Genomic DNA, 26,911 nt, shown 5'->3' on the forward strand with positions numbered 1-26,911 from the left:
GCCACATCAGCCAGGGCTGTTAGCAGAATATTCTTTAAATTTTCACATATCAGAAATTTCAAAAATATACAGCTCTGATCGAGAGTCAGTATAGCTAATTTAGTGAACTGGGGACAAAATTTTGTTTGCTTTCTAATTTCAAAATAAATTTCTTTGTTTGGAATTGTCTTGAACCTGCTTCAAAGAGTAAGTTTTCATAAGTTGAAGACAAAACTTGATCACAGTATATAAGCATTCTAAGGGTTAGAACAGCCTAGTATCTCTTACAGACCTTTAGAAGGAAAATTCAGGAGAGCCCTGTATTTGAAGCCTACTGTTCTAAAGTGAAGGGTTATTCGGGGACTTTAAAATATTTTTAAAATGTCACTTATATTGTATTTGTCTTGAAATATTTCCACTGTCACTTTATATACCCTTTAAGTAGTATTAACTACATTTAGTAGTATGAGTATATAATATAAATACTTTAAAAAAAAAGTCCAGAATGGCATTTACATTGATATCTTGAGATATTAATGTTTTTCCTATTATGCACAATGCCAAAGCTTTATCTTTCTTGATCTAGAACAGAATACTTTGAAAATTTTCTAAAACTCTAAACATTTTTGAAGAGGAAGAAAACTAACTTATGAAATGCCTGCCACAAGCCAGATAAATACAGGTATTAGAGCCAATAGGTATAGAAGCTGCTATTCAGAGAGTGAAATGAGTGGGTACTATGCCACAGAGACAGGATTCAAACCTAGGGGTGTCTGAATCCAAAACCAGTGATTTTTCAGCCAGTCAGTACTGCCTCATAACTCCTGTGTATGCAACAAAATACCAGGTGAATCATCTTAAATCATTAGTGAGAGCTAGCAGGTACAAATAATAAATGAATAAATAAAATTATGGCAAGGGGTTGCTTTTTTCTCACTAAATCTAGTTAAAAGACTGACGTTACTCCCAACATACACTGAATTACTTTAAAATGTTGGGTCACAATTATGACTTCAGATTAAGCAACTCTTTTTAATGGTTGAGAAAATGTCATAGAAATGTTTATTTTCAAAATCCTAAAAAATATTAAGGTAATATTTTTAATAAGTATTTGAATATGAACAGATTTGCCCTTATTCTGTTGCTTTAGAGATTGAAACTACTTTCTTATGTCATTTCTATGTTAACTCTTGAACAAAATACAAAATTAATTCTATTTGCTGGGAAATCACTTATACTTGACCACCTATGATACTTTATCAGTTGTATTATTTAATCCTTTTAATATACATACAACCTACATTTAAGTAAAAAGTGTTCTTAATTTAGTGTTAAAATGCTAAAGTAATATAGGATGTATTTTAAGGAGATATTTTTCTTGAAAGACTTCATTTCAGATGCTTAAAGCTAATTTCTTCTAAAAGGTGTTAACATTTAATTATAGATTTAGCAATTACAGTGTTTTGAGAGTATGTGGTATCCTATAAATACAGATTACTTACTGGGAGCAGTACATGTCTGCATGCATAATACTCATTTTTAAATTAATTTCATTACAGTGAGTTTTGGAGGCTTTTTGATAGCTTTTTGGACTCTTCTTGATATCTTCAGTAGAATTTAAAGAAAATGTTCTGAGTGAATAAACAGTTTCAGATATTAAATGCTTGTAATGTTAAATGTTAATTGGGATCCCTGAGCTATCAAGCCATTTAAAATGGTGTTATGTGTGAGAGAAGGGAAACTGAGGTACCATTTTCTTCTTAAAAGAGAATATAGAAAAAGTAATTGATACACTGTTGAGAGTTAAAATAGCAGTATTACCAATATTAAATTATTCCAGGACAAATCATATAATCAGTTTAACATTGACAGTTTTCTGTTTTCTTTTTTCTTTGACATGCGCTTGACTAATTAAAAGGAAATTGCACTAGTTCTGCCTTATCCATAGAGCAGAACTTAGAGAATGTTCTGAGCCCAGAACATTCTAAGACCCCAGCAGATGGTTGAAACCATCAATAGTACCCAGCCCTATGTGTACTGTTTTTTTCCAACACATGCATACCTATGATAAACTTTAGTTTATAAATTAGGCAGTATCACAGAAGATTTGTTCTTACCATGGATCTTAGCAAACTCAACATACAATTCTTTTTCTTTCCTTTAAGATAAGTACTTTCACCTTTTCAATTAAAGGAAGCACTTTTCTGCTTCTCTTTGGCATATCCAAATTGCCAGTATCACTATTCTTGTGCTTTGAGGCCGTTATTAAGTAAAATAAGGATTACTTGAACACAAGCACAGTTAGTAACATGACGGGAGATCTGATAACCAAGACGGCTACTAACTGCCTAACGTGGGTGGCATGCACAGCCTGGTTATGCTGGATAAGGAGCTGATTCAGGTCCTGGGCAGGACAGAGCAGGACAACACAAGATTCTATTACACTACTTAGATTTTTATACAATTTAAAACTTATGAATTGTTTATTCCTGAAAGTTATTTAATATTTTTGGACTGTGGTCCATTGTGGGTAATTGAAACCTTGGAAAATAAAACCAGAGATAAGAGTGGGACTCCTGTACAGAGAGCAGAAAAGGTAAAGAAAATTACAGAGAAGGAAAAGGAAATGCTGCAGACTATGAATAAGTTCTGGAAAAACTGGGGGGATAAGTTGCTGAAAAGACAAAGCAGTTTAAAGAGTTGTAAAATATTATACTTATCATAGAGCAGTGATTCTCAGCTGGGGGTGATTTGGCTCCTCTGGGCACATTTGGCAATGTTTGGAGATACTTCTGATTGTCCTTACTTGGAGAGATTTGGTTGCGTAGTGGTCAGGGATGCTGCTTGAACGTCTACAGAACATAGGACAGCTGCCAACAACAAATAATTATCCAGTCCAGACTGTCAACAGTGTTAGACTGAGAAACCCTGCCTTGGAGAGAGACACCATCTCTCATTTGCTTAAGGCCCTATAGCTACTAAATGAAGAGGCCATAACTTGAATTTGGATTTCCTGACCCCAAGCCATTTGCTTTCCTTGAATCTCATTGTTCTTAGAATCAGAACTTGAGTTATCAGCCCTAGCCAGTGTGGCTCAGTTAGTTGGAGCATTGTCCTATAAACCGGAAGGTTGCAGGTTCAGTTTCCAGTTGGGGCACATACCCAGGTGGCCAGATTGGTACCTGCTTGGGACTACTACGAGAGGCAACCGATCAATGTTTCTCTCTCATATTGATGTTTCTTTCTTTCTCTCTCTCTCTCTCTCTCTCTCTCTCCCCCTCCCTCCCTCCACCCCCACCTTCCCTCCTCCCTCCCTACCTCCTACCTCCTCCTCTCTAAAATCAGTGAACATGTCCTTGGGTAAGGATTAAAAAATACAAAATCAAAAAAATTTGTCAGTTATCTTTGGAAAAGTGGGTGAGGGGGGAACAAAGAAATTATCAAAGTCAGTGCTATATCTATTTTTATGTGCCCCTCAATTGTAGTATAATTAGGTTTAAATTTGGTTTATTCATTTGTGTAATTTACAGAATATCTAGAAGTACCATTTGTTTCAGAATTGGTAGTTTCAATTTGTTTCTTTGTTTAAAACTTAATACATATTATCAATGTTTATTCAGTTCAGAGTGTCTTGCAAGGCATACTGTAGGTGTATAAGAATTTTTAAACAAAAGTATAGCTTTTGCGAAAATTTTGGGAAAATACAATATAAAAGAAAATGAAATGTGGGAGAAATTATTCAAAAGGTAAGTTGAAAAAAAAACACCTTGCATCCAAAATTGTTGGCAGGGAACCATCTAAGTGTTCAAGAGCAAGAAATGTTTGGGTATATTACAGTATTTATATATAAATATGAATATTATGTGTTCATTATAAATAATGTTTATGATGAGTTTGTAGTAACAAAAGTACAGCTTTATGTTAAGCCAAAAAATAAAATGATAAAAAATTTAATCCTCTGCTTTTAACTAAAAATTTAAAAACATACTGATAAAGTATCTGGTGTATAGTATTATAGTATTTATAAATTCAAAGTGGTGTTACAGTATTCTCCTAAACAAAGTAGATTATATTGATTCATTCATGTGGGAGATATTTTCTCAATGCCTTGTATGTTTCAGGCACTATGCTACATTCTAGGGACAAGACAGTGAGCAAGAGACAAACAAAACTTTTCCTTAAAATGTTAATAGTCTCATCAGGGAAGATAATCAATAAAAATTGTGTTAAGTAATAAAAGGGTCCTGTGGGAGTTTATAGCTGAACTCCTGTGTTGTTATTAGTAAGGTAGAGTAGGCTAAGCTTGGTAGCAAATTAACCCAGAAATCTCCTTAATTTATCAAACAAGCAATTTGTTTTTCTCTCAAGTAATGTCTAGTTTGTATCAGGCAACCTTCTCCCATCTTGCAGGAACATGTAAGGAACAGTCCTGTAAGTTGATTTCATCTTTTTTTTTTCCCCTCACATTTTACTGTCCAGAAATTAGCCTCATTCCTCTAACCTAACTGGAAGGCAAGCTAGAAAATGCAGAGGAGCTACGTTTGACTATTGAACACCAACTCCACCACTAGTTTTGACCACAGATTGAACAATTCAGGGAAAGCTCCAGAAGCTGTGGCATTTAAACTGAGACCTGAAAAATAAGAAGTAGTTCAATTGACCAGGAATGATATAGAAAGATTATTTCAGGTAAAAATAATCTTGTGCCAATGCCTAGAGGAAAGAGAAGGAACTAAGAACTGGAAGTATAGTACTTGAAGGATGAATGTGGGTGTAAGGCAGGTAGGGGTACAGTTCTGAAAGATCTTATAAGCTGTGTATAGGAGTTTAGAAATTATTCTGAAGTCAGTAAGAAGCCACTGGAAGGTTAAAGCATGATAAATTTTGCATAGTACAAGTGATGTAATAAAATTTGCATTTTAGAAAATAACATTTTGGTTGGCGTGAACACTGCGGATTGGAGGAAAGCAAGATTGCAGACAAGAGGCCAGTTAAGAACCACTAGCATCAGTGCAGTTAAGCAATGATGGGAACCTACAGGAATGGGAATGGAAAAAAATAGAATGGGGAGATATTTAAGAGGTATAGTTGTTGAAATTTGTGGTCTGTGAATGGTCAGTAGTAGGAGGGTATGATATATGGGGGATGTGATTGGCTAAGTTTCAGACATACAAAGTGTGTATAGCCAAACAGAAGAGTTGAAAACATAGGTCTGAGATGAGAAGAAAAATCTTAACTTGGAAAGAAATTTATCAGCACATAGATCACAACTGAAGCCACGAGAGTCAGTTTGTACTGGGGAAATGTATGCTGTGAAAGGAAAGAAAGCCTATGTCAGAGCCCTGCAGACAACGTTTAAGGCAAAGATTCTTAACTTCCACAGTGCATCTGAGTCATCATCTGAACTTTTTAAAAATATGGTACCTGGGCTCCACACTTAAATTGGTCTCAGTATGTCCTAAGATATCCCATGTTTCAAAAGCTCCCCTGGTGATTCTAATTTACAGCCGGGGTTGAGAGCCATTATTGAAGGGTTGCCCAGAAAATGAATACAAAGGCGGCTAATAATCAGTGACACAGGAAGGAAACTATCTGGTGTCTCCAAGCCAAAGAAAGAAAAAAAAAACATGAAATGAGCTGAGTAAAAAGCTGCTGAAAGTATTAAAATGATGGTCAAAAAGTGTCTTTGGATTTGTCAATATGAATATGAATTATGACCTGAATTAATTGTCATGGAGTCTAGTTGCTATAATTTGAGTAGTAAGTGAAAGGTAGAGAAAATGAGACAGTTGTTGTCACCCCTCTGTCATATACTCTTTCACCATTGTCAAAGGTTTATGATCCTAAGTGGGAGGCATTGCAATGGCAAATCTAGATAAATAAAGAGATTGGGGATTTCAGGAGGTTTTCATGAGGATCTACAGACTAGGATAACTTGAGGAAGTAAGAGTGTCAGGAAATAAAAGTAAAACAAATTGAAGCAGTAATGTGTCTGATTTACCAAATTATCTAGAACTAGAATGGAGAATTTACGTCTGAAATTTGTCAATCCCGATGACTTTGTTATATTTTGGGTGTTGTGAATTAGGAAAGCCTCATTTGGAAATCGACTAAGTTCAGTGTATTCTTAGTTCATTCCAGTGTATTCTTAGTTCATTCCTGTCTAATCTGAAATTTCTGAATATTTACTTCCTACACTTTTTAAAGGTCTTTCCTTTTAACTCATGTGCTTTATGGCAGAGTAGAGATGTAAAAGAGCATACATGCACTCATACAATACACTCCTTCATCGAGTGATATTTATCGGTCATCAGCACTATCTTATGCTGGGCATGCATTAGTAAATAAGAAAATTTGTGCCTACAAATAGCTTACAGACCAGTGGGGTGGACAGTTAATTAAACAACTAGAATATAGTGTGACAAACGTACTATAACCTGATAGGGCACCCAAACTCATTCATTAGCAGTTAAAAGAGTCTTCTGGGAGAATGTGACATTTTGTGTGAGACCTAAACCTTTAAGGAGAGTAGGAATTTGTCAAGTGCAGATTAGGGTGAGTGTTGAGTCACTGGGGAAAATGCATATTAGGGCTGAGGGAATAGAGTAGAATGTGCTTAAGGCAAGAGAAAGCAAAAAGCCATATATAGACGGTGAAAAATTAGATAGATTTTTTTAACCTCCTATTGTCTTCCTCAACTCCATTGTCAGAGATATGCTCAGATTTTCCTAGAAGTACAAACCCCTACATAGGGCTCTCAAATGCTGGGTCTCAAACTTGCATGTATAGAAGTAGCTGGTCCCAGTTATTTAATGCTGCATAACAAATTACTCAAAATTAATGGAATAGAGTAACCGTTTATTATACCCACAGCTTGTGGGTCAGGATTTCAGATTGGTCACAACAGGGATGATGTGTCTCAGTTCCATGATGTCTGGAATGTCAACTTGAGGACTAGAAGGGCTGAAATCATCTGCAACATGGTTCATTCATCTGTCTAGCAGTCAATTCTGGCTGTTGGCTGGGGGGCTTACCATATTTTGATGTGTATAATGCGCTCCCATGTATAATGCACACCCAAGTTTTTGGCCTAAACTTTCAGGAAAAAAACCTTTCATTTTAATTTTTAATTCAATTTTTTGTTTATATTTAGAAACAAAACTGATTCTCTTATTCCAAGGTATTATTTTGTATATGGACATTGTTAATTGCTTTCTACAGTTATACTTTTAATGCGTAAGCCTACGTAAAAGAATGAAAAACAGTGCTCGCTTTGGCAGCACATGTAAAATTGGAACGATACAGACAAGATTAGCATGTCCCCTGCACAAGGATGACACGCAAATTCATGCAGCGTTCCATATTTTTTTTAAAAAAGAGTAAAATCATTTATACAGATATGGAATTAGTACTACCCATGTATAATGTGCATCCTTATTTTTCCCTCAAAAATGTGGGCAAAAAAGTGCGCATTATACACAGCAAAATTCGGTGATTCTTTTCTGAAAAAGCCTCTCTGTATGGCCTCTCCTCATGGACTTGTTTGAGCATACTCAGAGCATGACAACCAGGATCCTAGACTAAGTTCCTCAAGAATAAAACCATGTGTAGTTTTATTATTTTATGACCTAGCCTCAGAAATCACATAGTGCCATCTTTACCGTACTCTATTTGTTGAAGCAGTTATGGCCTTTATCCATATTGAAGGGAAGGAAACATAGAACCTACCTTTCGGAGAAGTGTTAGTGGCATTTTAAGAAGAGAATGTGGGAAATGATTGATTGATTGATTAGTATATTTGAAAAAAGTAATCTTGCATACTCCTCATTTAAGAATGTTCACATATAAGAACAGTCTATGTTCCACCGTACCAGTCGCAGTCACTAATTGTCCTTTATAGCTTCCCTGTTACTTATGCATGATGCCTTTAACATTATTTGTGAGGTATTTTATAAATGCTAGTTGCCCCATCCCAACCAATATTTGCAAAAGCAGAAAAGCCTAGAAGTGGTACTAGGAAAAATTATATGATTCCATTGGAAATCAATAAAAGATTATTAATTAAAAGTGATAAAACTACACTGCTTTTATGTTGTCACTTTTGTCATATAAATAAATAGAATTAAATGAACATTCTTTGAGAACCTAATGTGATTTTAAGTGAAGGAACTTAATTACTACTTTATCCCCTTTACAAGCCTGCTAGCTAGGTAGGACAGTTTTGGGGGGTTTTGACCTCATTTTATCACACTACACTGTGTTCTAGCCTCAGCTATAATATAAACAGAATATTAAACTTTAAAAACAGTGTGTTCTCACAGTAAAAATAGATATTAAAGTTAGAACTACAACTCATTTTATTTGTTTGTTTTTCTTTGGCCCTGGTTTTCTCATGCATAGAATTCATTTTATATATGTGCTTGTGCAATATGTGTATGTGTATACACATATGTGTGTGTATATACAGCCACAAATACTTGGAACCATCTCTATATACATACATAGCCATAAACCCAAAATTAGGCCCTTGTTTCATTTGCATATATTCACCATCCTCTTAGTCCTCTGATTTTAAATGGCCCAGGAAGATCTGAATTTAATTGGAAGGAAAGTTTTTTAAAGTAATATATCTAGGCTGGGCAGCTCAGTTAGAGCATTGGCCCAGTGAGCCAAGGTTGCAGGTTCGATCTCTGGTCAGGGCACATACAAGAAACAACCAATGAACGCATAAATAAGTGGAAGAACAAATCAATGTTTCTCTCTCTCACTCCCTCCCTCTCTCTCCCCCCTCTCCTTCGCTCTTCCTCTCCCCTCTCTCTGCTCCCTCTCTCCCCCCCTCCCCCCCCCCAAGAAATCAATAAATAAAGTTCTGTATCTATTTTTGTTGTCAGGTTTGCTGTTCTAATCCATCCCATCCTGCCTACAAATGTAGGAACAAGGGTGAACTGGGCACAAAGTTAAGCAGCATATCACTTGCACCTGCTTCAGCCAAATCTCAGAGTCACTTACCTAAAAAAGACTTCCCAGTCTACTTTGATAAAAAGTAGAGTTGAAAAATGGTAGGCATCAACCATTTTTACCAGGTGCTGTACATTTGTTACCTTTTTTAATCTTCACAACAACTTAGAAGAGTACCTGGTATTCTCTATTTCACAAAGAAGAAAGCAAAAGCCTGGAAGAGATGGAGGAGCCTGTCTGTTACTCAGCTATGACATAATAGTGACAATGAGTAAGATTCTAAGCCAGATCTGCCCCACTCCGAATACTTCTTATTCAGTTTAGTATTAGAACATGTAGTTTTTTCTGTAATATTTCAAAGTTGAATATTATTTTTGACTTGGATTTAACATTTATGTGAGTAAATGGCTTGTTCTCTTCAGCTAGATGTATTTGTATAGGGCATAAGCAGGAGCAGTTGAGAAGACTTAGGAGGAAGGCAGGACATTAACCCTACTAAGAGCTCACAGTCTGTTTGCTGTCAAGTCAAAAAAATTTGAAGGTCTTTGATATAACCAAAAAAGTATACAAAAGAAACTATGAGTAGTATAATTTATTATGTTGTGAAATACCAGAACATTCCAACTCGCCAAGAAAAGATAGATGGAAAATTTCAATCAGAATATAAATCGCCTGTATGAAAACATAACATTCTGTGAGAAATCAAATTGTTACCTTAGATTAAATTCCTCACATATCCATGTGAGCACCATAAAGAAAATATCTTCTTGTATTATATTTTTCTACTTGTATTATATTTTTCTTTATTGCACCAAAGCCAAGTACAACCCTGTTGCTACTTACTCTTTGATCTTTCTATTATTTTGCTTTCCGTCGATGACTTTTTCCCCTTTAGAGTAACATATTTCCTTCACAGTGGGGTTGCATTTTTTTACAGAGATCAAAATTAATGTAATTGAAAACATTGCAACCCTGGAAATATTTTAATATTAATGTAGTGGCTCATGGGTAAATATTTCTGGAATCATAGAAAAGTCAAGGTAGAAGTAGTGTTATAAAAAACACTCCCAAAAGCTAATCACTATTGAAAGAAGAGCCAGGATTATGGTCTTAGTTTAGGGAACCTTTTCAAGAAGCCACACGACCCATTGATGTTCTGATGCATGTTACATGCTAAAGATGGCAAGTTAGTACATGAAATACTTCAGAAAATAATCCAGAGTGAAGTGCACTTTGTTCGTTTGAACCAGAGATTTGCCCAACTTGCCCATCCCATTATACATCCCGTTTGTTTCTTGTAATTTCTAGCTATGCCAGTGCATGGAAGACTGGAACTGGATAGTCAAGATTTTTATTTATTTTTTATTTTTAATAGATTATTTTTATTGTTTTCTCCATTACCATTTATCCCCCATTATCCTCTTCCACTTCTATCCAGCCCCCTACCCCTCCCACAGTTACCACACTCATGTGTGTATCCAAGAGTTCTCTTTCTTTTTTGCTTGATCACTCCATCCCCCTCAAAACCCCCATCCCCAGACCAGTGGTACATTTACACAATGTGCCACTGAGGAATACTCCTCAACCAATAAAAGAAGAAAATTTTACCCTTTGTGACAGCATGAACTGACCTGGAGAACACCATGCTAAATGAAATAAGCCAGTCAGAGAAAGAAAAGTACCATATGATCTCACTCACATGGAATCTAATGAACAGACCAAACTAACAAGCAACATGGTGACGGTCGGGATTTTTAAAATTTCATTATATTTTAGTCAAACACGGATCTCTGAAGCTTGATTTGAAAATAAATTCAAGGTGTCTTGCCAGTTACGAGAATAACTTAAATACATGAACTCATATTAAAACTCATCTTTAGCGTTATTCAACAGTAAATTTAAAATCGTACTTCTTATGAAATAATGTTTATGGCAGGCACCATGCATGACCAATACAGGATAACATAGGTGTGCATGATGAAATTGTAGGGAGTATGAAGGATTGAGTTTCCTCATCCTGGAATGGCCATCCAACTCCTCCCTTTCTCCTAGCTAACTCTAATTTCTTCTTTAATATACAGATTAGAAGTCCTCCCTTCTGGAAATATTCTCTGATCTATTCATTTTGCATTAGGTGTACCTCTTCTGTGAACATCTGTAGCACCCTGTGCACGCTCAGGTACTTCTCTTTATTTATCTTTCCTTGCTGGACTATGAAATTGTAATCTTCTCTGTTTTTTCATCTTTGTATCTTCAGCAGCTAATCCTGTGCCTGATACTTGGTAGGCACTAATATCTTTGTTGAATGAATGCAACATGACAAAATGAATGCAGATAGGTTTATAGGTATTTTATGAAGCACACATTCATATAAGATTGTGTTTCAGGAGGAAACCAGCATTAACTCATTACCCATAAAACATTAAACACGTGTCTTTGTTGCACTTCTTTGTCCCATTCTGCAGTGTTGTTTTTGTTCCTTTGTTTCTTCAACCTGTTGCCCTAAACAATATACAGTTGTTAATTTGAATTATATTTATAACTTTGTCAGTAAGGTTTTGACTTTATTAATATAATAAAAAAATGTTTTACCATTCTTAATTTGCACTGTATTTTTTTGTGGCCAATTTTCCTCTAGAGAATGTATCCTTAGTTCTTCAATGGAGGCCGCAGCGAAATAAGACTTATTTGCCTTATGGTAAAAATGTGACTCCTTTGGTGGATTCTTTGGAATGTGTGTTTAAAATTGTAGGCTTTCTGATCTAAATCTAAAATTGTGTGAATAGTATTTATAGTTTTTTTAACACTTTAGAGTTCACAGATTGCCTTCTTGTACTTTTTAAAAATGCAATCCTCATATTAAATGCATGTGAGATAATATAATACTTATAAGATAACATAATGGGACATTATAATGTCCATTTTATAAATAAATAAACTAAGCATCATAGAGGTTAAATAATACCCTGGATTGTACACATAGGCCTGGAATTTAATTTGTGGGAAGATTTTTGCTATTGATTCTATTTCTTTAATAGTATTAGACTTTTCTATTTAATTGTGAATTTGTGTCAGTAAGCTATTTTTACTAGGAATTTGTCCATTTATCTGTTTTCAACTATATTGACATGAAGCTATTTTAATATTCTCTTATTTTAATGCAGCATCTATAATTATGTAGTTTCTGATATTAACTATTTCTGCATACCTGTCTTTCTCTTTCTCTCTTTCCTTCCTCTCTCCCTTTTTTTCTTTCTTCCTTCTTTAACTACATTTTGCTAAATCTCTCCAAAGGCTTGCAGCTTTATTGAGCTTTTCAGAGAGTCAACTTTTATCTTTGCTGTCATCTTTATTTTGTTTATATTTTTCTATTTCTTAATTCCTGTCCTTATTTCTTGTCCTGTGGGCATTTAAGGATGTAAAATACTCAATTATTGATTTTGCTATATACCACAAGTTTTTCATGTTATATTTTGGTGGTGGTTTAGTTCTGAATATTTAGTTTCAATTCCCATCTTATTTTAGAAGTATGCTTCTTATTTTCAAAGCAATTGAATTATTTCTAGTTATCTTTTTATTATTAAAGTCTGTATTAATCTCATTGTTAAAAATGTGGTTTATATAAAATTCACTATTTAAAAGATGCTGAACCTGCATTTGTGGTCTAGAGCATGATCAGGTTTTTACTCTCTTTTGGAAATGTAGTTGAAAATAGTGTGTATTCTACAACTATTAGTGCCATTTTATATGTGTGTTCAATTCTTCTAGGTTCTTATGACAATGTCTTCTTGAGCTTTCAATTACTAAGCTTTATTAAAAATTTCTTATTTTGTGGTGGTGTTTAGTTCCACTTGTCAAGTTTTGCTTTATGTATTTTGAGATCATGTTATTAATTGCATATAAATTGGATATTATTATGTCCTCCTAGAGAAGTAAGCCTTTTTTTAATTTAAAAATGATCCTTTTTATTTCTAGTAATGCTTTTTCCTTTAGTATTTTTGACTAATATTAATATAATTTTTGATATTTGCTATTAATATATTTTTCATTTTGTACTTTTATTTTACATAAATGTTTTGAAAAGAAAACAATATAGCTATCAATAAAACACTTTGAATCCAACCTGACAATTTCATCTTTTAATTGGAACTTTTCATTTATTTTTATTATAATTAGTAATATATTTGGGTCTATATCTACCATTGAATTTTGTGTTTTTATTTTCTCACGATTTTTGTTTCTTTTTCTTTTCTTTATTGCCTTTTTGTATTCTCCATTATTTTTTTTTCTCGTTTTGGTTGTCATTCTACTAGTTTGGAAGATATACTATTTTTAGTTGTTACCATAGGTATGTTATCATGTTTACTTTTCAAATTATGTACATATCTATACTAACCTCCTGAACAAAAAAGACCTTAGAACAGAACTCACCGTGGCTGGTGTAACTCAGTGGACTGAGTGCCCGCCTGCAAACCAGAGGTTTGCCAGTTTGATACCCACTCTAGAGCACATGCCTGGGTTGCGGGACAGGTCCCCTGTAGAGGATGCTAGAGAGGCAACCACACATTGATGTTTCTCTCCCTCTTTCTCCTTCCCCTCTCTCTAAAAATAAATAAATAAAGTCTTTTTTTCTTAAAGAACATTTTAACTCCATTCACCTTTTCCCAATTTATATTTTTTTTATTTAATTTTTTTTTTATTTTTAGAGGGGAAATGAAGGAGCAAGAGAGGGAGAGAAACATCGCTGTGAAAGAGAAACATCTATGGGTTGTCTTTTGCACATGCCCCAACTGGGAACTGAAGCCACAACCTATGCATGTGCCCTGACTAGGAATTGAACCCATGACCCTTTGGTCTGTGGGACGACACCCAGCCAACTGAGCCACACTGGCCAGGGCTGTCTATTTTTCTTTTCTGTATTTCTATCATTTTTAATTCTGTAAGAGACAAATATCTTTGTTTTATAATGTTAATATTATATTTACCTCTTTTCCCCCTATCATTTCTCTGGCATTTCACATCTTGCATCTGGTTTTTCCTTTTGCCTAAAAGTATGTTCGGTGAGGATATGAATGTAATAAACCTTCCCAATTTTTATCTCTAAATGACCTTATACCACTGTCATTGTTAGAAGAATTATATTAATTATAAAATTCTAGGTTACTAGTGAATTTCTTTTAGCTTATTAAAGATAGTATTTTATTGTTTTCTGGTTTCTACTGTTTATTTCAGAAATGTAAGTATTAATCCCTCAGTCCATTGGATTTAATTTAACTTTTTTCTTTTTGCTTTTGAGATCTTTTTTCCTTGAATTTTCTGCAGTTTTGCTTTTCTTATATAGCTTCTGTTTCTCTCTGCTTTAGTGCTAATTCAGATGTATGCTAGATATTTTCATAATATTTTCCACGTGTCTTTTTTCACTTCTCTGTTTTACTTCTCTAATTCTCATTTCAGCTGTATTCAAGTTACTGTTTAACCTATTGATTGATTGATTTTTGCATTGATTATCATACTTTACACTTAAAAATTTTGTTGTGTTCTTTTTTAGAATCCATGTTCTTATATACTTTAACTTTTAATTTTTAAAACATATTAAATATATTTGTGTTGTGTCGGTAATAACTCTAATCCCTGGCAACTACTTAGGAGTGATTCTGCCATATATTTTTGTTTTTCATATATGCCTTGTTTCTATGTGTACTCAAATGACTTTTTAAAACTTTGTGCTACTCATTTCTTTGAATTTTACAGGTGAAAATATTTTGATACCTGTGATAAAAATGGATTTTTAAGGTTTACATTTGTACCTCTCAGATGCCTGAGAACACTTATTATTATGGTACCATTATTATATGACCACTTTCCATTTGGGCTTGAGGTTTTGTGGAGCAAAAGAGTTTTGAGGTTTTAGAATGCAGACTTCAGTGAGGTTAGTTTCTGGTTACAGGTTCTCAGGGAGGATCTGTATCCCTTATTTTTCCCATCCACCCAGTGCCAAAGTTCTGATCAGGCAATTTGCCTTGCATTTCCCTTAGAGGAAGAAGGTGGGGATAGTGTGACACAGTGTTTAAGAGCATTGTCCCTAGACTCAGACTGTCCTAACTTACATTTTGTCTCTACTATTAACCTTAAACGAGCTACATAACCATTTCAAGCTTCACTGTCTTGGTCTCTGAGGTAAAGATTATAATGATGCCCTTTTAAATTAAATTTATTGGGGTGATACTGGTTAATAAGATAATAATAGATTTCAGGTGTATGCATTTCAGTGGTACAATCTATATATTGCATTGTGTGCCTACCACCCAAAGTCAAATCATCTCTGTCATCATTAATTTCACCTCGTCTACCCTTTACTAAATAAACCCCATCCCCCCTTCCCTTTAATAACCACCATACTGTTGTCTGTGGTTATGAGTTTTTGTTTGTTTTTCCTGTTTATTCATTTGTTGCTTTTAATTTTATTTCCCACATATGAGTGAAGTCATATGGTTCATAACTTTTTTGTCTTATTTTACTTAGCATGATATTCTCAAGGTCCATCCATGTTGTCACAAATGCAGTATTTCATCTTTTCTTATGGCAGAGTACTATTCCATTGTACACCTGTACCACATTTTCTGTATTCAATCACTATGAAAGGACACATCAGTTGTTTCCATGTCTTGGTCACGATGAATAATGTTGCAGTGAACACAGGGCTGCATATATCTTTGCAAGTAAACGTTTTCAGATTTTTGGAGTAGATACCCAGAAGAGAATTTGCTCTGTCATATGACAAATCTATTCTTAATTTTGTGAGGAACCTCCATACTGTTTTCCATAGTGGCTGTACCAGATTACATTCCCACTGTCAGTGAATAAGGGTTTCTTTTTTCCACCACCTCCCCAACACTTGTTATTACTTGTCTTGCTAACAATAGCCATTCTTACAGATGTGAGGTGGTATCTCATTGTAGTTTCAATTTTCATTTCCCTGATAACTAGTGAAGTTGAGCATTTTTTCATTATCTGTTGGCCACTTTTTCTTGTCTTGGGAGAGGTATCTATTCAGATCCTCTGCCAATTTTTTAATTGGATTCTTTGTTTGTTAGGTGTTAAGTTGTTCTTTTTGAGTTCTTTTTGGATAGTAACCCCCATCAGAGCTGTTGTTTGCAAATATCTTCTCCCATTTGGTTGGTTTCTTTCGTTGGTGGTTTTTTTTGCTGTGCAGAAGCTTTTTGGTTTGACATAGTCCCATTCATTTATTTTTGCGTTTACTTCCCTTGCCTTTGAGGTCAAATTTATAAAACGTTTTCTCCTACAGTGGTTCATAAATTTAGTACCTATGTTTTCCTCTGTATAATTTATTGTTTCAGGTCTTCTATTTAGGTCTTTGGTCCATTTTGAGTAAATTTTTGTATATGGGTACAAATTGTAGTCTAGTGTAAATCTTTTGCATGTGGCTTTCCAATGTTTTCTGCACCATGTATTGAGGTGGCTTTCTTCTCTCTGTTGTACATTTTTAGTTCCTTTGTCAGAAATTATTTGCTTATATGTATGTGTGTTTATTTCTGGGCTCTCAATTTCGTTCCTCTGGTCCTGTGTCTATTTTTCTGCCAGTGCCGTGCTGTTTTGATCATTGTCACTTTGTAGTATAATTTGAAGGCAGAGAATGTCGTACCTCCAGCTTTGTTCTTTTTTCTCAGGATTGCTTTTGGCTTTTTGGGGTCTTTTGTGGTTCTACAAGATCTGATTTTTTTTGTTCTGTTTCTTTAAAAAATGTAATTGGAATTTTGATAATGGGTTTTTTTTATAGTTTTATGAGGATTAAATGAGTTAGTATCTTTGAAGCACTTAGAGCACAGTAAATTCTATAATTGTTACCTAATCTGATCATCCTTTTCTTGTCTACTATACAAGTTGAATAGTATTTTGTGGTCCCAGTATTATGGAGATTTTGCTAAAGGATGTCCCGCCTTTTAGGGCCACAAAAATTAATACTGAAGTTCAGATGATCAGCAAGTATTGTCAAGGTAAAAGAAAGCTTACGTGCTTGCCTTGCCATTGTGAAAACCAGTCCTCATTTAATCTTGTCCTCAGAATTCACTGCTTTTATATTAGCTCATGGGAACATTTAAGAAATATTTTTATATATTATTTTATTTTACTCGATTTGGTTGTTTTCAAGTGGTACTCATGATAAAGAAAATAGAGGTTCATTATAATTATAATCACTGTAAATAATAAAGCCAAGACTAAAATAAAAAATTGACTCTGAGCATGTACTTTAAGAACTAACTACATGAAAGACATAATATTTAAGTATTTGAAACATAAATATTTAAAATCATTCATAATCCAAAAAGTACTAATGGAAGTATCCATGCAATACAGATTTTTATATCAAATTAGAAAAGGGAGAAAGGAAGGAAAGGAAATTTGCAGCCCCCGAATTATAAGCATTCAAGAATCCAAATACCTTCATATCTCTTACTGGTAAGAATGATAATTGCTGTATCTCCTATGCAGAGCAATTTGGCAGTGTCTATTCAAGTTATTAAAATATTTATATTTGTGACTCTTAAATTACACTTCTAAAATTTTATTAAAAGAATTAAAGATATGTGCAGAAATTTAGCAACAAAAGTGATCATTTTATCACTTTATAGAAAATTAAAATATTGGAAAACAACTAATTGCCTCACAGTAAGAGAATGGGTTGAGTTGAATATGAAATACGCATATACTAAAATGCTAAATAGCAATTGCAAAAGATGCCTTTGAAGTATATTTATGCCATTGAATAAAGTTCATGATAATTTGTTATGGGGAAACAAGTGATTGCAAGCTGAAACACACAATCTAATTTTTTAAAAACAGTGTATATATAACCATAATCAGTCTCAAAAGGCTAAAAGTAAAGCTCTTGGGAATGAGGTTTTCGATCTTTAACACTTTCTTATTTGTGTTTTCTAAAATGATCTGAACATTATTAAAAATAGATAACATGCCATTAAATAAATTTTTAAGTAAGAATCTTAAGTCACAATGCCAGTATTCTAATACAACTATTTATGTTTTTGCATATTAACTTTTGTATTTTAATGCTTAGGCACATGTATTTTTATGTAGTTAAAATTATTCCATACATATATTTTTGTAATCTGCCTTTTTCTTTTGCATTTTCTAATTATTGTTTCAAGTTTCTACATGGCTTTTTAATAATCAATTTGATAATTGTGTTCTATTTAATTATTAAAAATATATTACCAGTTTAAATACTTACTTTTTATCATTTATCTATTATGACTAACATCAACTAAATAATAAAAGGATAATCTGAAGGTAATTATAACAGCTATAATTTATTACATACCTCTTTGTTGTTTCATAGAAGTTATATTTAATTCTAGAACAACTCTACAAGTTGGGTATTATTATCTTGTTATTGAAGATGAAACAGGTTTAAAGAAGTTAAGTAACTCAGTGATTATAAAGCTAGTAAGAGGTTGAGCTATATAACTCAATACAGGTTTGTCTGATTGTTTTTCTGATTTATCTGAGCTTTTTTTGTTTGTGAAATTTGTTTTCCATAACTGTTAACAGGAATAAAAATTAGTTTGCATTTATTCTGTGTCCTAAGTCCCATATCTGTTACAGAATGTTTAAGACCATTATTTTGAGGGGGGAGGAGGGGGAGACTGGATGAAAGAAGATGAAAAGATTAGTCAAAGAACATATATGCATAACTCATAGATACAGATAGCAGTGCAGTGACGGCCAGAGGGAATGGGGGATGATGTGGGGGAGAGGTGGGCAGACAGGTGGGGTATGGAAACATCTGTAGTACATAGTGTAAACAATAAAAATAAAGGAAAAAAAACTAATAACTTTCAGATTCCCATCTCCTGCATAGGAGCTGCCCCTGCCCAGTCTCTGGAAGCTCTTAGGATCTTCCTTTTTTCACCTCAGTGTTTTATAATTTTCTTAATGATTCAACTTGTTGTTTGTTCTATTTTTATTTAACTTACGTATTCCATTCGGAAATTTGTCATGTTCTATTTCTTTGATAGTTTCTTGTATTCTACTTCTGCTATTGTTGATGATGATGTTATTGTTTTTGCATCATTTTGGAACTCCTATTATTTGGATATTGGACCTCCTAGACTCTAATCATTTTATTTTTTGTTTTCTATTCATGTCTTTATTTTGTTCTACCTTGTAAAAGAGTTCTGCAGCTTTATCTTTGAACCTTCTTTTCACAAATGTATACCTTTTTTTCAGTTCTGATCTTTCTTGATCTTTGAGAGCTTCTTTTCTGCAACTTCTGAGTCTTTGTTTACTGGATACATTATAGTTTCTTATTTCTGTGAAGTTTTTGAATATATTTGTTGACGTTTCTTCAGTTCCCTGAATTGCATCAGTTTCACCAAGTTCACTATTTCTCTGTTTCCATGGTTTGAATCCTGTCTCTGTCTACTGTGAACAGAGCTTGTCCACTGGAGAGTTTCACTGAGAGTCAAATGAGCAATGAACTGGTAACTTCGGTGGGAGATCACTGAATGTTAGTATCTCAAGGTGTCTATTCTTAGGCAGTTCAGATTACACAAAGAGGAATTTTCCAGTCTTTTGCCTCTGAAGTAAAAACCTGGATTCCAGCCAGCATTCTGGGAGGCAGTCACAGTAATGGGAGTCGTGGTATAATAAACCTTAATTTAATCACACTTGTTAAATAAACAAGGTGCCTCATTTCACTCTTAGCTCTCCTTGGTAGCTCATAATCTAAGGCCTCTCTTGCACAAGCTTTTAGAGCAGTGATTTTCAATTGCTGTGCCTCAATAATTGTTCAAAACAAACAATACCTGCCTATTTAGTCAGGGGCACAGACCTCTTTTTCCTCAAATCATCAAATAAAAAAGTGACAGCAGCCAACACAACAATAGCCATCAGGTATGAATGAATCAAATTACACCTATTTTTTTTTGTCTAATTGGCAAAAAATATATTTTTGGTGTGCCCTAGAATTTTAGTAATTAGTTTATGTGTGCCATGAGATGAAAAAGTTGAAAATCATTATTCTGAAGAATAAAACTCTAGTCATCTATTTGAGTTGTTACCTGGCTCCAGAGTAGGGGAGGAGATCTGTTTAATTTGGCATCTTCTTTAAAAAATTGTGTATAAATCCTTCCATTTAAAGCCCTGCCCAAATACACCCTTGTATCCAGAAGTTCCTAAGCTTTTCTAAGGTTCTGCAATAGAATTGCTTTTTCTCTCCCTTCATTGCGCTCTCTTCCCTCCCTTCCTCCCAAATTTACCTTTCTTATCCTTACGTTATCTTGCATCAATCCAATTTCCAGTTTCAAATATTGTATTGATATACTTTACCTGTTGTTTTTTTTCTTGTAGTGTTATAGTTTTTAATTATATAAAAATATATCATATATATAATTTACATGGTATTTCAGTAAAGATTAGAAATGAACCCATGTTTCCACTATGCTTAACTGAAAAACTCACTTTATAATATTATGGTCACCCACTTAAGAATATGACATTTTCTCCATTTGTTTAAGTCATAATCTAAATATCCTAATTAAGTTTAATGGTTGCCTTCATAAAGATTAAATGCACCTCTCATTAATTACCTTCCAAAATGTGCAGTTTTTCCTTGTTATTTGAAATAAAATTTCTTCCTTCATTGTATTTTCTAGCTAGTTATTAGTTGGTGATGTTACTTTAGTATATTTAACATATATGCAAAATTTATTAAACTCATTAGTTTTATTATTTCTATATTGATTCTTTCAGATTTCATAGCATATAACCATTTTGTCAATAATATTTGACTCTTCATATGTTGCATAAATTTTTTTCTGTTCTGCATTTATAAAAAAATATTTTAAATCACTTTAAATATTATTGATAATAACTAATATCTTTATTTTATCCCTGAGTTTGGAGGGAATACTTCTAGTAGGGTTCTGTTATTGGATGTAATAATTGATTTCTGTGATGAAATAGGTCATTATTTTTAACATGTACTTTAGAAAAGGCTCAAAAACTAAGGAGACATATCCAAAGGACACAGATACCAGCTTTAAGGAGGGTCCCTCTGGACATATTTGAAACAATTAGACTATCAAAATAAATAATAATAGAAATGGATTCTAACATAATGAATTAAAAATAATAATCCATGAGTCCACACTGATATATGAAAGAAATTAGAAGTACGGGTGAATGGAAAGTACTTCTTTACAGAAGAATAATAGCTAATAAATGTAGAAAGAATAAAAATAGAAAGTCATCTTTGTTTACAACAATCATAATAAATGACTCAGGCACCAATTCGTGCTAAAGTTACTGTGTAAAAAAAGACTGTTGGGGAGAAGGATATTCACATGGTCTCAAAGTATCACCTCACAGATTACTTATTAATTAGAAGGGAAAAAGTACGTTTAAAATGGAGAAATCTGGCAGATACCATCTTAACCAAATGATTAAACTTCACAACACTAATAGAGGACACTGGCATCCTGTGCCTCCTAATGCGATGCACATCAGAAGGAAAAGATGCCACTCTTGTTACATCCCTACCAATAATGTGTAGCCTAAACCTAATCATGAGGAGTTCACCAGATACATTTGAATTGAGGAGCAGTCTGAGAAACAACGGACCTAGTCTTTTTCAAAACAGAGATATGAAAAACTAAACAAGACCAGAGAATTGTTCTAGCTGAAAGGAGAATGAGGATTGATTGGATCCTTATTAAAAAAAAAAAAGGTTAAGGATGCTTTGGGGACAAATGGTAAAATGCTAATATAGACTGAAAATTATATCATATTAAATATCAATCTTTAATGTCTTGAATGTGGTACTTATCACAGTTGTGTAAAGAATATCATTGCATGTAACTCTTAAATGGTTCAACAAAAAAGTGTGTGTATATGTATGTTCATATATATAACTGTGTGTATATGTGTACATACACTCAAGCACATACCTAGGAGACTAGGTGAAAAATAATGGTGTGTTCTGTGGGGTGTTACTATTGGAACTTCCTTTAAGTTTAAAATTTTTCAAAAAAGTTGGAAAAGTAAAATACATTATCTAACTTCGATCTGTAACATCATAAAATTTATATTTAGCTGTTCTGTGCCTACAACTGTATCTCCTTTGTAGTAATTCTCTAACAATTTCCTTTTGTTCATGATGTTTTTCAGCCTATAAAAGAAATTTTATGTGTGTTGTGTGTGAGTGTGTATGTGTACACATATGCATTTTTGAAAACCTTTAGTGTCTCTACTGAAAGGCTATTCCCCAAGGAATCTCCTCAGTGTGTGTATTTTTTATTGGAAGTTCTGCTCTGTCATAGATATCCTAAATTAAATGTGCTTTTCTTCTTTAAAAAACTATACCACTTACTAGCTTTTCTTGGAATATTATCCTAAATTGGCCTAACCTATGTACCAAGTTACTTTCTACTTGGTGCAAAATGAATGTCTTTATGAATTTTTCACACATTGTAAAATAAGCATGAGGAATTATCACATGAGCCTCTTTGCAGTTCCTCTTTCCAATACCTAATAAAAATAGAGTCTAATGTACAATTTCTTCTCTTAACAAATTACAATTTTTAAATGTTTATTATTGAATCTAATTTCCATCTGTTTATAATTTGTCAGTCTTATTTGGTCTAATGTAGTGCTGAACTTGGAAAAAAAACTCTTCCAATCAGATTCAGAAATCCTAGGAGGCCCAGTTCTATTACTGACTGGCTCTAAAACTCAGGCATCTGTTTGGTCATGTGAGTGTCTGGGTCTGTTTGGTAACGTAAAAATTTCATTAGACCAGATAGGTGTGTAACAACCACTAAATGTAACAGTGTACTCTAGCATAGAGTTGGCTGTGCTCCCTTTATTATGTGACATCTGCAGCTTTTCACTTTCAAGCTATAGCTAAAAATCTTGCTCGTTTTAGCACACAAATTCTCTTTTAACACTTGAAGTGAGGTTGGGGTTGAGAAATAAGCGGTATGACTTGCAGATTCATCTTTCTTATAATAATAATTCATTCAGTGATCTTATGATTGATGCTTCCCTTTTACACATTAAGTTGAATTCTTAGATAATGGCAGGTATATTGTATTTCATCTGCTGGGAATCTTACCTGTGGAAAACTTTCATATTTATAGTACCTACTCTCAAACTTGTACTGTGGATATTTTTGGCATTTACTGTTAACAGCTTTTAATCTCTACTTAAAAAGTTGTTGACATCCCCAGTTTTTGTTAGGGGATACAGGAACTTAAAATGACATGCAATAGAAGAACCTTTCAGAAGAATGTGAGTAGCCTCAATTCACCTTACTCTGTTGTGAAAAGCCACTTTTCGGTATAGAGGATGCTGCTCGCAAAAAGTAAGGCAGGATGGTGGGACTGGGTTAGTAAATGATGTGCCCAACTCTTTGCTTTTTTACCCCATTTTTCCTCCTTATGAGTAATCTGTAAATGACTGTATAGCACATGGGAAATATAACACAACACACAATTTTGATTCTTTTCTATTTTTTAAACTAATTTTGTCATTACAAAGTAATACTTCTTCTTTTAGTGAATATAGAAGAAATTTAAAATAGCATATAATTACACCATACAGAGATAATCATTTTGGTGCATATCCTCCAATCTTTTTCTTTGGGGATTTCCTTTTTTATTTATTTATTTTTTTTTTCAGTTACAATTGTCTGCATTTTCTCCCCTTCCCTCCACCCCACCTCAGCCAGTCTTTTAAACGAGATCTGTTGTATATGCCATCTTGTTACTTCAAATCTTTTCATTAACAATGTATCATGGGCATTGTTTCAGGTTATTTCATTTCCTTCTGCACTATTATTTCATATGGCCATGTAATATTATGTAGTTGCTCCATGTATTATTTAAATAGCTTCCTCTTGTTGATTTAAATTTTTCATTACTCTAATGTTCTGATAACTTGTAAGAAATAACTGTTAGGGCACAATTTCTTTTGAATAAAAAATATTATAGCTAGATCGAAGAGGATTGAAATTTAAAAATTTTGATACATATTGTTCAACTCATTTTTAAAAGTACTCTATACCAAAAAGATTGCTTAATATAATTTTTAGAGAAAACCAAAAATGTTTTCTGAGAACTCTAGATAACCTCTTAGCAAGCGGTGATATATTTGGTTAATGATCTGGAAGTGAGAGTAAGTTAGTTACTACCTGTTATCATTGGGAATATTCCTAATTTATATTAGGAATTTCCAATATAAATTAAAAGTATTACTAAGTAACAGCATAGAACATTTTAGCAATGTATAAAAGCTTTGGTCTTCTATAGGAAATGATTTGCTTAATGTAGTTTTCTCTTTTTCCCCCCAAAATGTGGATATATTTATTGCCTATTCTAAATTATAAAATAATAATGTATGTTACTTAAAAATATCTAATAGCACACAAATATAAAACAATAGAAAGTAAAAATTACTATCTATAATCATATTAGTTAGCAATATCTGTTAAGATTATATATAAATATATGAAATTATAATTAATTTTTAAAATTTATACGTGATCACACTAATTCTGTTGTGCAATTGATATTTAAAAAATCTACCAACATATTACTAATTTCTTCCCATATTATTGCATATAGATTTGCCTTACTCTTTTTAATTCCTGCATGATATTACCTGGAATGGACATAGTATTTTTAGTAAATAAATTCTTTATTGATAATTATTTAGATTATTTTTTCTAACCAATTACAGATTGTGAGTGCACTTCTTATCTTATACAGACATCTATGTGCTTTATTATTTTTCCATAAAATAAATAGACCTGCAACAGTGGAATTGTTTGTTGTTGATAGAGAGTAATGATAAGACTGAGCTCTGGTATTAGAGCTTGAATCCCAGCCCCCACCACTGGCATGCTGTGTACCTTTGGCAAGCTAATTGACCTTAGTATAAGAGTGGTGTGACTCTAGAAGCCACTTCATAGACAACTGTAATTGAATAACAATAAAAATTTAAAAAAAATAAAATAAAAATAAAAAAACTAAAAGAATCATTGATAACTCTATCTACTCTCTTAATGAGGAAATTCATGTCAGTTTCTATGTACCGATTGTACCTGGCATATAGAAAGTACTAAAATATCTCTATTGTTATAAATAATTTTCTTCAGTGAATTTTTACTTGTTTCATTTTTCAATTTTTTTCTTGGATAGTTTATTTTATATTGACTTGTAGGAGAATTTTTATTTTAAGAATAGTTACTTCTCTCTTTTGTAAGTTATAACAATTTTTAAAAATTATTATTTCTTCTACTTTGTTTTATATCTTTTCCTGCATTTAAGTTTTACACTTTTGTTTAGTCAAGTGTACCAGTCCTTTCTTTTATGATCTTTGTACCATACTAAGAAAATTTTTTCTTAGTATGATACAGTATTATAAAATTACCTTCCTGGATTCTGTTTTAGAGATTTCATCATTTTTATTTTCTACATTTAAATATTTACAACCATTTTTTAAAAATGTAGCTAGTACTGCTCTTCCTCTACTTCCTGAAGGGATGAATTGGAAATACTAGGACCCTTTTTAGGTTATCCCCAAGATTGAGAAAGCACTACTGGTATTCAGTGGTCAGGAGCCAGCATGTCTGCCAGGCTCTTCCAGTACATAGACCTTGCCTCAGCAAAGAATTCCTGAGTTCTACTGGACTTTGAAGCACCCTACCAGATCTTTTTATCTTACCATTGCTTTCTGCCAACAACAGTCTGAAACCACACATCAAAAGGTGTAAATAAAAATGACAGTGGATTTAATCCATTGCTTTTCAGATTAACTGAGTTTAAAAATAGCACCAGAGTATTTGGAGAAATTCTAAATTTTATGTACCCGGAGGAATATGTAGATTAGTACAGTTCTTTTTTGTTATTGATTGCTTCTTTTCTATGGTAGTATACTCTTATTTTATTGACACAATACCTCTCAAATGTAATTGAAAACAACATTAGAAAATTTCAATCACCTCTCCTGTTTCTTGCATTATTTCTCTTCATTGGATGCCATTTGCAGAGTTTATTCACCTTTGTCTTCTCTTTTGAACTACTGATTCTCCTTTTATATCCAGCAATCCTTATTTATATAGGTCTCCATAAATAATATTGTTGCCACTCCTCAGCAACTTCAGCACACAGGTGGGTGTGGCTGCAGGGGTTCCCTGACAGGAGCAGGATGGGAAAAAGTGAATTTTTCTTACTGAATATGGTAAACTTGTAGAACAGAAGTTCAGCGTTTTTCCATACATAGCAGTGGTCAGAGAAGTTGTTCCCTGTTATTTTATATAAATATGGAAGATAATATAGTTTGAGTTTATAGCCTTCTATGGTGAAAGTTTCTTAAGAACAGGACCTAAAAGAGTTGGAAAGATATAGCTTACAAATAATCTTCCATAAATATAATTTCTCAGTGTTTTTTAAAATAATTATCTACTAGTGAAGCCTAAAAAAGACACTTCTAGAATGTGAAAGCTTCTTTGGAGATTATGGTGAAAAGGTACATAAGTATACAGTCACGTGCCAATAATGACCAAATAGTTATGAGAAATGAGTTGTTAGTGGGTTTTGTGGTTGTGCAAACACCATAGAGTGCACTTAAAGCTAGGTGGTATAGCCTGCTACCCACCAAAGCGAGATGGAATAGCCTTTGCTTCTACACTTCAAGCCTATACAGCTTGCTACTGCACAAAACAACACAAGATTAAATCAAGCACATGAGAAAATGATGTAATCAGGAGACAAAGTAAACAGGATTTTTATGAGGCGGCTGCCAGCATTATACAGCATACTGTTTTACAGCATTCTTTTTTTATAAGTATAAAGAGTCCACTGTAAAATAATGATAGAAAGTACAGTATAGTACATACATAAACCAGTAACATAGTCATTTATTATCATTTCCA

The 26,911-nt window shown here is 33.3% G+C and overlaps 1 protein-coding gene and 1 non-coding gene across 12 annotated transcripts in view; both read left to right on the forward strand.

Moving 5' to 3' along the window:
* Nucleotides 1-26,911, forward strand: part of MBD5 (methyl-CpG binding domain protein 5) — a 429,916-nt gene that overhangs the window by 78,373 nt on the left and 324,632 nt on the right. The window lies entirely within an intron of this gene.
* LOC112313193 (U6 spliceosomal RNA) lies at nt 7,244-7,347 on the forward strand. The gene has a single exon (XR_002975659.2). It is a non-coding gene; the product is annotated as a U6 spliceosomal RNA (small nuclear RNA).

This window comes from Desmodus rotundus, chromosome 2 (genome assembly GCF_022682495.2).
Source record: "Desmodus rotundus isolate HL8 chromosome 2, HLdesRot8A.1, whole genome shotgun sequence".
Classification (NCBI taxonomy): domain Eukaryota; kingdom Metazoa; phylum Chordata; class Mammalia; order Chiroptera; family Phyllostomidae; genus Desmodus; species Desmodus rotundus.